The sequence below is a fragment of the Tupaia chinensis genome, unplaced genomic scaffold (assembly GCF_000334495.1).
Source record: "Tupaia chinensis unplaced genomic scaffold, TupChi_1.0 Scaffold000048_1, whole genome shotgun sequence".
NCBI classification, from domain to species: Eukaryota; Metazoa; Chordata; class Mammalia; order Scandentia; family Tupaiidae; genus Tupaia; species Tupaia belangeri.
In genome coordinates this window covers 163796-173959 of record NW_006159506.1, presented here as the reverse complement: position 1 = coordinate 173959, position 10164 = coordinate 163796, and positions in this window count along the sequence as shown.

The following is a 10164-nucleotide window of genomic DNA, read 5'->3' as shown; positions in this document are numbered from 1 at the left end:
TAGGGGAACTTATAGCCTTTTACCAGGGAAAATAGGCATTGAAAAAGAAATAATCCTATCTATTGGATACTACTGGATGGTGGCTCTGAACTGACAATGAATTCAGGGGAGAGATGCAAACATCACTGTTTTTCACCAGTCATAGCAGGGCCTTCTGGAGGTGAGATGATAAAGAAGTTTTAGCTTAGGTCTCTCACACAGTGGCCCATGGGTCTCTGAACATATCCTGTGGGTATTTCCTCAGTTCTGGAAGGCAGCTATTCTGACCACCCTACCATCACCAGACACAATTTCCCCCATTTTGGAATGCATAATTGAAATATATACACTCAGCATGTGACAAAATCCCCTCATTGGTTTCCTTATCTACAGAGCAAGAGTCATTATGGTGAAAATGGCCAAGTGGAAACCTCTAGACTTACCCCTACCTAGGAAAAGAGTAAAGTAAAAGTCATGCTGCATCCCTGAAGGGACTGCAGAGATTAGTGTCAGCATAAGAAACTTGAAAAATGCAGATGGAGTGATTCCTATCACATTTCCATTCAACTTGCCTATGCCTACTCAGCTTATGCAGAAAACAGCTGGATCTTGGAGAATGATAGTGGATTATCCTAAGCTTATCCAGGTGGTGACTCCAATTGCAGCTGCTATGCCAGATGTGGTTTTATTGCTTCAGCAAACTAATGCATTCCCAGTGCATAATATGCAACTCTTCTGGCAAATGCCCTTTCCTCCATATCTGCCAATAAAAACCACTAGAAGCAATTTGCTTTCTGTTGGCAAGGCCAGCAATATACCTTCACTGTCCTACCTCAGGGATATATCAACTCTCCAGTATTATGTCATAGTTTCATTCTTAGGGATATCAATACATTTCTTCTCCACATAACATCACATTGGTCTATTTCACAGCTGACATTATGCTAATTGGACCTTGTGAGCAAGAAGTAGTACTTTAGCTTTAATGGTAAAACATTTGCATGTCAGAAGACAGGAAATAAATCTGACAAATTCCAGGTGCCTTTTATTTCTGTGAAATTTTGAATAGTTTAGTTGTATGGAGCATGTCAAAAAATTTCTTCTAAGGTCAAGGATGAGTTCTTGGATCTGACTCCTCTTACAACCCCCAAAAAGGCATGATGCCTAGTGGACATTTTTAGATTTCAGAGGCCATGTATTCCTCATGCGAGTGTGATACTTCAACACATTTACTGAATGACTCCAAAAGTTGCTAGTTTTGAGTGGGGCCCTGAACAAGGGAAAGTTGTAAAACCAATCCAAGCTGCCATTCAGACAACTCTGGCTAATGGGCCGCATGGTCCAGCAGATTCAATGGCACTTAGAGTGTCAATGGCAGACAGGGATGCTGTTTGGACCCTTTGGCAGGCGCCTACAGATTAGTCACCATGCAAAGTCTTAAGACTTAAGATCTACTATTCTCCACAGATACCTACTCTCCTTTTGAGAAACAGCCCTTCATTTACTACTGGGCCTTAGTCAAGAATAAACACTTAACCATGAGCTACCAAATTGCCATAGTATACTGAACTGCCCGACAGGAGCTGGATATTATCTGAGCCACCAAGCCATAAGGTTGGGGGTGCACAGAGTACTCCATCAGCAAACGGAAGAATGGGACTGAGCAGGTCCTGAAGGCACAAGTAAGTTACATGAAGAGATGGCACAAATGCTGATGGTTCCTTCTCCTGATACCTGTTTTCCCTCTCCCAGCCTGTACCTATGGCCTCATGGGAAGTTCCTGTGGTAAGCTGACAGAGGAAGAGAAAAGTGGAGCCTGGATCACAAATGGCTGGGTGTGACATACAGGCACGACTCAAAAGTAGACAGCTGTAGCACTACAGCCCTCTCTGGGACATGCTAAAGGACAGCGATGAAGGGAAATTCTCCAAGTAGGCAGAGCCTTGGGCAGTGCATCTGTTTGTTCGCTATGCTCAGAGAGAAATGTCCAGACAGGAGATTATATACTGGCTCAAGGGCTGTGATCAATGGTTTGGCTGGATGGTCATGGGCTCAGAAAAAAACATGACTGAAGACTGGTGACAGGAAAATTGAAGGCAGAGATATATGGATGGACTTCTCTGAATAGGCAAAAATCTTTAAGATATTTGTGTCTCATGTGAATTCCCACTAAAGAGCAATTTCAGCAGAGCAGGCTTTTAATAGTCAAGTGGACAAGATGACCCAATCTGTGGATACTAGTCAGGCTCCCTCCCCAGCCACTCCTGTCATTGTCCAATGGGTTCATGAAGAAAGTGGCCATGGTGGCAGGGATAGAGATTATGCCTGGGCTCAGTAACACGAACTTTCAACAAAGTTGACCTGGCAAATGTCACTTTTGAGTGCCCAGTCTGTCAGCAGTAAAGACCACCACAAAACCATCAATATGGCATCAGTGAGGGCCATCAGATGGCATAGTGGTTAATGTGCTGGACTCCCTGGACCCAGTGGCTTGAAACTCAGACTGGGCATGAGTACATGCATGTCCCAAATCCTGAGAGAAAATAGAGGAGAAAGAATTATGGCATGGCCATTCCCCCAGGGGAGTGATTTCTTGCTTTGCATCTTGTTGCCTCTTTCTGACTGTCTGATGAGTGCATGAACCATATAGCAAAAATCTCCCTCTCTCTCTCTCTCTCAAAAAAAAAAAAAAAAAGCATTACTGTTGGGATGATCAGCCAGCCACATGGCTGATTAGGCTGGATCACTTCTATCATGGAAGAAGCAGTGTTTTGTCTTTGCTGGAGTGGACACTTTGTCTGGATAAGGATTTGCCTTTCTTGCACACACAAGTTTGGCCAGAACTACCATCTGAAGACTTGCAGAATGCCTTACCTGTCATCATGGCATTCTTTATAGCATCTTATGATGAAGGATCTCCACAACTAGTGAAGTATGGCAATGAGCTCATGTTCATGGAATTCATTGGTCTTACCAAGTTCCCCACCATCCTGAATAATGGTCAAGTAGCCTTCTGAAGTCACCTTTTCAGTGCTAGCTAGGTGACAATACTTTGTCAGGCTAATGTAAGGATCTCCAGAGGCTGCATATGGTCTAAATCAGCATGCAACACGTGGTGCTATTTCTCCCCTAGACAAGATTGACAGGTCCAATAATCAAGGGGTGGAAATGGAAGTGATATGACTCACTATTATCCTCACGTAACCCGCTAGCACAATTTTGCTTCACATTCTCATGACTTTATGCTTTTGTGGCTCAGACGTATTAGTTCCAGAAAGGATGCAGGAGACATAACAATTACTCCATTGAACTAGAAATGAAGACTGTCACCTGGCCTCTGTGGGGTCTTCATGTCTTGCAATCAACAGACGAAGATGGGAGTTACAGTGTTAGCTAGAATGACTGATCCTGACTACCAAGCAAAATTGGACTACTCCTCAGCAGAGGCAAGGCAGAGTATGTCTGGACTATGAAGATCCCTTTGGAAATCTCTTAGTACTACCATGTCATGTGACTAAGGTCAACAGAAAACCATAAGAACCCAATCCAGAGAGGACTACTAATGACTGAAACTCTAGAAATGAAGGTTCAAGTCATTCTCTTAGGTAAAGAAGCACAACCAGCTGAGGTGCCTGCTGAAGGCCAAGGGAATACAGAATGGGTAGTAGAAAAAGGTAGTCATGCATACCATTGATGTCCACATAGCCAGTTCCAGAAAGGAGGGCATGACTGCATGAGTATTTCCTTCTTATTTTGCTGAGAATGTGTATATATCTATGTGTGCATGGATGTGCGATACTGTTTCTATTATGATGACTCTAAATTCCAGGTCATGAATTTCATTTCCGAGAGCCCTCTGTCCTTCTCTGGTAAGTACATGTGCCGTCTGGCAAACAAACAAACAAACAAACAAATAGTGATGCATATGTCAAGGGTGGTATTACTTTTATTTTTTTTTGGAGAGATTTTCACTGTAGGGCGCGTGCGCTCGCCAGACAGCCAGAGAGAGACATAGAGACAGAAAGCAAGAAATCCCCCCCCAGGGGGGATGGTCACGCCACAATCCCTTCTCCTCCCTTCTCCTCTCGGGATCTTGGGCACGCACGCACACGCGCCCGGCATGAGTTTTAAGCCACCGGGTCCGGGACACGAACCGCGGTTGACTACGTGGGAGTCCAGCGACATAGCCATTACGCTAACTGCTGGTTCCCAGAGGGTGGTATTACTTTTGATAGTAAAACTTAGAAATAGGCAAAAATCTAACCAAACAAGGTGGAAGAGGCAGGTAAAGGCTCAGAGGACAACCAAGTTCCAGGATGATGCAAATGATATTAGAGTGGTGGGCTAATTGGTAACTGAAGTTACTTAGTAATTTTTTCATATTGCCATAATATTGCTTTTTCAGCAATTATGATGCAAAGACCTATGGGAAAGTCAATGAAGAGATTTAAGTCTTTTCTGCCCTTGGAGTAAGTGAAAGCAGAAGTCATGATGCATTTTTGCACAGAAAAACATTGAAAAATGATCAGGACTTTCCTGATCACCTAACAGTGAATGCTCTGACAGTGTATTTGGTGTGTTTACATGGAAACAATCAGAAGAGAACACTGACAGGGCACTGAAAGTGGGAAGAAAACCCCATCAAAGGAAGGTCAAAGCACCATCAGAGGCCAGCTGGGGAAAGTACACCGCCTTCCTTATTTTGTGCATCATTGGTCCTGCTGTGTAGACCGTGATGACTGAATCATGTCCAGGATTTGGCCTTCAGAGCTGAGCTAAGCTGCTGTGTGATGCTACTGCTGCCAACTTAAAAAGAGGCTGAGGCATAAGTGAAATAAGAGTTGTTTATCTGAGCCAGGACTTAGAATGAATTCTCCTGGATGAGCAAAATCGGTTCTCAAGACGTGTGCACATCTACGTAGTGATGGGAAAGCAGATTCACATCACAAAGCCAAGGACAAGACAGGAGATCACAGGTGGCCAAGGATTTACACTGATCTATTTCAAATAATGCAAGGGGACCAGCAGTTGGCATAATGGCTATGTTGCTGGACTCCCATGTAGTTGACTGCGTTTGAGTCCTGGACCGGTGGCTTAAACTCACGCTGGGTGCATGTGCGTGTGTGCCCAAGATCCCGAGAGGAGAAGGGATTGCAGCGTGGTCATCCCCCCCGGGGGGTGATTTCTTGCTTTCCATCTCTCTGTCTCTCTCTGTCGCACCCTATAGCAAAAATCTCTCTCTCTCAAAAAAAGACAGATTTCCTTAGGTGTAAAATAATAAATGTGAGATTCTTCTGTTTAATTTTGTTCTCATAACTGTTCTTTTAGTTTAGTGGGGTTTTTTGGCTTGTGCCATACTGCATGCACGCTCACCAGAGAGAGACAGAGAGAGGGAAGGTAAGAGACCACCACCCCCTGGGGGGGGGTGACCACACGGGAACCCTCCTCCGTTCTCCTTCTGGGGTTTTGGTCATTCATGTACATGTGCCTAGTGCGATGTTCGAGCCGCCAGGTCCGGGATTCAAACCATGGTAAGCCATGTGGGAATCCAGTATCTTAACTATCATGCCACCTGTTGGTTCCCTTCTTGTTTTTTACCCCAAAGAAATTACCTCCAACAAGAAGAAAAAGGTTGTGTGGACCTTTATTTAAGTTGTAGGTCTTTGAAAGTGCTCAGAAGCCCTGGACCCACCCATTCAAGGGCAGATGATTATGAAGAACACACTGTAACCTTCATTCTCTTCTATCTGGGCCAGATCTATTTATAGGACAAAGTCTCTGCTCTCTGACAACAGCGCATTTCCACTCGTCTGTATGGTGTGCCCCAGCACCAGAATAGCCTAACGCCCAGCCACTCAGACCTTGCCATTAAGCTGCTCCACCCCACTCTTTCACACGGGGTCCTCTGGAGGTCAAGAGAGTTTATTTTGAAATGAAATGGGCAACTGGAAAACGCTTTTATTTTCATATGGGAAAAAATCTCATAAAGCATTTATTTCTCTTGATTAGTGTTCATAACAGCAGCCTGAAATGCTTTCTGCAGCCAATTTGTAGTTGATCTTATAAAACAGATCTCTCTCCTTGATTTGATTTTTTCCCCTCCCTGTGCATTTGCTCTGCTTCAACCTTTCAGCACATTTATTAACTTGAGTAACATCTAAAAAAATTGCCACCCCATTAACTGGAGTCATCCAATCCACGGGATGCGCTTCGCTCCTTTAATTGGGATGGCGTGGCTCCCTCCCAGATGTTCCCTTTCAGCAGATACCATTGTGTTTTAAAACTTTGGATAATTATAGCTCTCCAGACCTAGAGTATGAGATGTGCTGGCTCCAGACAGCTCCTGCTCCTTCTGTAATAGCTCCATTGTTTAGTAATCGCCCTATTCACAAAGCGAAGGGGTCCGTGTCAGCACAGCCCTCTACGCAAGGCACCTCCCCTGTCCTGGGTAAACAGCAGCACAAGCAGGCTCCCAGGAGGATGGAAACGATCCCAGGGGACTTGGCCACCAGTTTGACCGGGGCTGCTTCTCCCTTCTCAAGCTGATCCACTCTTTGGAAGTCTCTTCATCTTTTCTTTCATGACAAATCAGCCTCCAGGCAGTTTTTCCCTTTGCCAGAGAAATCTCTGCTACGTTCAGGGAGCTCCAGTGGGTGGGGTGGGCTGCCTGGGTGAGGTGGGGAATGGTGCACGGCTGAGAATGAGATGAAGGCCCTGGGCAGAGATGCAGAGCACTTGAGAGGGTGCCCGCAAGCTCTCCCAGGGAGAAGAGGACAGGTCATGTCCCCCTAAGCTATCTCTTAGGAGAAACAACCACTAAGAGGTTGTTCGGGAAGAGTTAAGCACTGCACACGTAGAAAAAGAGAGAGAGGTCTGAGATTCCATTGGGGTCTTCACCTGCATTTCCTAGCCACGAGATCCTGGTGCATATTTAAGTCCAAATTCCTTAGACTCTTGTTTGTACCCACAGACACAGAAGCACCCACCTCCTGAAAATCCTTGTTCCCTTCTGTGCTGGTACTTCTGAGACTCCCTGAGAAATCTCCTTAGAGGATAAAGAGCTTGAGGCAAGCACAACCGATTTCCGCTAATATTCATGGTAAACCTGAGAATCTAGTAGTAACCCAGCGCAATACCAAAGCCTTCAGAAACCAACCAAACCACCCTTCCACCTCCTCAGCTGTCTCCTCGGTCCTGATTCCACAGGCCCCAGGAAAGCTTGCCCAGATCTTGGGAGAGCGCAAAGGAGAACAAGAGGAAAAAAAAATAGAGGAAGAGTTTAAAAATAGTGATTACAAGTGGCATAACAATCTGGGGCTGAATTTTGTAAAGCTCGGGGAAGGCAAAGGGGCTATAACCCGTGCTCCAGAATCAGGGTACTCATGATGGAGTACTCGAAAAATTTCTACTGATCTTTGGTCAAACCGCCTTGGTGATAGGAAGTCAAACAAGGTCCTACTTCTCCCCTTAGTGTGACTATTCATACACAGGTATGCGCCACAAAATGACATTTTTTTCTTTCTTTTCTCTAGGCTTTTGTCATAGTGAGAAATCACCGGCCAGTGGGGATGGCCACACTGCAATCCCTTCTCTTCTAAGAATTTCAGGTACGCACACACACACACACCCTGCGTGATTTTCAAGCTGCCTGGTCCAGGACTCAAATTGTGGTTGACCATGTGAGAGTCCAGTGTCCCAACCACCACACCACCTGCTGGCCCCCACGTAAGGACATTTTGGTTAGTGACAGGCTGCATATATGGCAGTGGAACAGTAACCATATAGCCTAGGTGCGTAGTAGGCCGTACTGTCTAGGTTTGTATTAATACTCTCTATGATGTTCACACAACAAGGTCAACTTAACAATACCTTTGTCAGAATGAAGCCTTGCCATCAAGGGACCCATGACTATAGTAGGATGATACAGGACTGTAGAAATATTATCGTATTTGATTTGTAAGTTTTTTCCAGGCTCTTCTAGGGGTGTTGTGTAATATTTGGTTTATACACCATATTGCCTTTCTGAAATCTGAATTCTGAAACACCTCCGGTGCTGGGGGCTGCAGATATGTGATGCAGACATGGGCACACGTCAATGACTCAGTGTGTCAGAATTGCTCCTCCCCACCCATACTCAGGGCTTTGTTGTTGGGTCACGTTCTCAGCACCTGGCTCCACCTTTCTGTTAGAAAATGCACCCATGGCTTCCAGGAAACAGGTTAGAAGAGGAAAAATAATTTCCTCAGCCATGGGAGGTCTATGACAGAGGCCTCTAGCATGTCAGAAACATTAAGCATATGAATTCATTTCATGTACGTTTTATATGGCATGGAAACTTCAGGAAATGAATCCGCGAAGAATCAGGGGCCCTGTAGGTTGTTAAGCTCTGGTTTAGTGAAGAGTAGTTGGGTTGAGGAGCTGTGATTGGACAGAGGATATGACTGGATGGTGACAAGGCCTGTTTGTCATGGTGTCTTCTGTCTCTGGTTCCCATCCTGAGTAGCCGGAGGGCACTTCTCACATGAGAGTCTTCCAGTCTGCTTCAGGGAAGGTGAGAGGGACCTTCCCACTTCAGCTGTTTGCTCAAATGCCCAAATACTCTGTGTTGGGGTAGCATGTCCTGAACCCCATCGTGAGGTTTTGTTTGGTAGCCCTGCCCAGGTTCAACAGAACCACCAGGAATGCTCCCCACAAACTAAAACTGGGCAGTCACATAGGAATTTCATAACAAGAAATGCACCGTTAGCATCACATTAAGAACAAAAGAAAAGGTAAACAAAATATTTCCAGATTGGAGCAGGTACTCAGGTCCAGTAAGCAGAAAAAAACTATTTTTTTTAAATAATTACTTTATTTGACTTTATTTATTTATTTATTTAAATTTGATCAGAGAGGGACAGAGTGAGAGAGAGAGAGAAAGTGAGGAAGCAAGCCACCAGGTCCAGGACTAGAACTACAGTTGACCATGTAGAGTATAGTGCCCTTAACTACCACAGCATTTGCTGGTCCTGTCTAAAAAAATGTTTTTTTAAAGTTTACCTACTGAAGACCTGCAGGTGATGTGATGGCTAAGACTCTGGACTCCCACAAGATTGACTGTGGTTTGAGTCCCAGACTTGGCAACTTACTTTCTCATTTTCCCTCTTTCTTTCTATCTCTCTGGTGAGCATACATACCCTATAGCAGATTTTAAAACAATATAACAATGTCAATAAATAAAATTAAATAAATAATTCTTCATTAAAACTTTGTTTCTTCTATGAGCAAGAGAGAGAAAGAGAGGAATGGACAAACAGCACCCCAGCGGGCTCTCAATGCCACAGTCCAGTCCAGCTCAGCCGGCCCGAGGTCGTGGCCACGCATGGCCAGTACACTCGGGGAGGCCTGGGGACACTTCTATGTGGCTCAGCCTTGCAGGTGTCACATTTTACTGCTGTGCCACCACCCAGCTCCCAGAAAAAAAAAAAAACAAAAACCTGTTTTATAAAGAACTTTAATCTAGTAGTAGTCACTCACAGACACTCTGAACAGTTATTTACACACAACCGGTTTCTAGACTTCCTCTATTATTATTATCACTGCTTTCATCTCTCTCGCTTTTCTTCTTCTCACTCTTCTGCCCAAGGTCCTGCCCTGTCCTCCCTGAATCCCAAAGGGACATGGTTGGATCTATCCTAAAACTCTAGCATGAGCTGTCACACAAGCCTTTTCCAAGTCCCACATCCTCTTCTGCGTTTGTATCTGTAAGTTCTACGCCTTCAAAAGGACCCCAGGGTGACTGAGCTCTGGGCCTCACAGAACGTGATGCTCCCCGAGGAGGTAACGGGCATTGCTGGCCCAGAGGGAGAGCAGTGGTGGCTCCCTGTGGGCTTTCCACATCCTCCAAGGTGGAGAATCTCCAGGACCAGCCCTCTTCAGAGCAGTGCAATGGCTTCTCACCACACCGCTCGGTTCTGTCATGTGAAAATACTCCCTCCTTTCCAGGAGTCAGAGCTCTGAGAAAACAAGTGGCACAGTGAGGAGGTGTATATACTTTGGACATGGGTATTTTTCCACCCGTTTTTAGGTGAGGAGAATAATGCTTGAAGAGCTTCGTAAGTCATTTTTTATAAAAAGAATTATTTACTTAATTTTATTTGTTACTATTTTTTAATTTGACCAGAGAGAGACACAGAGAGTGAGAGA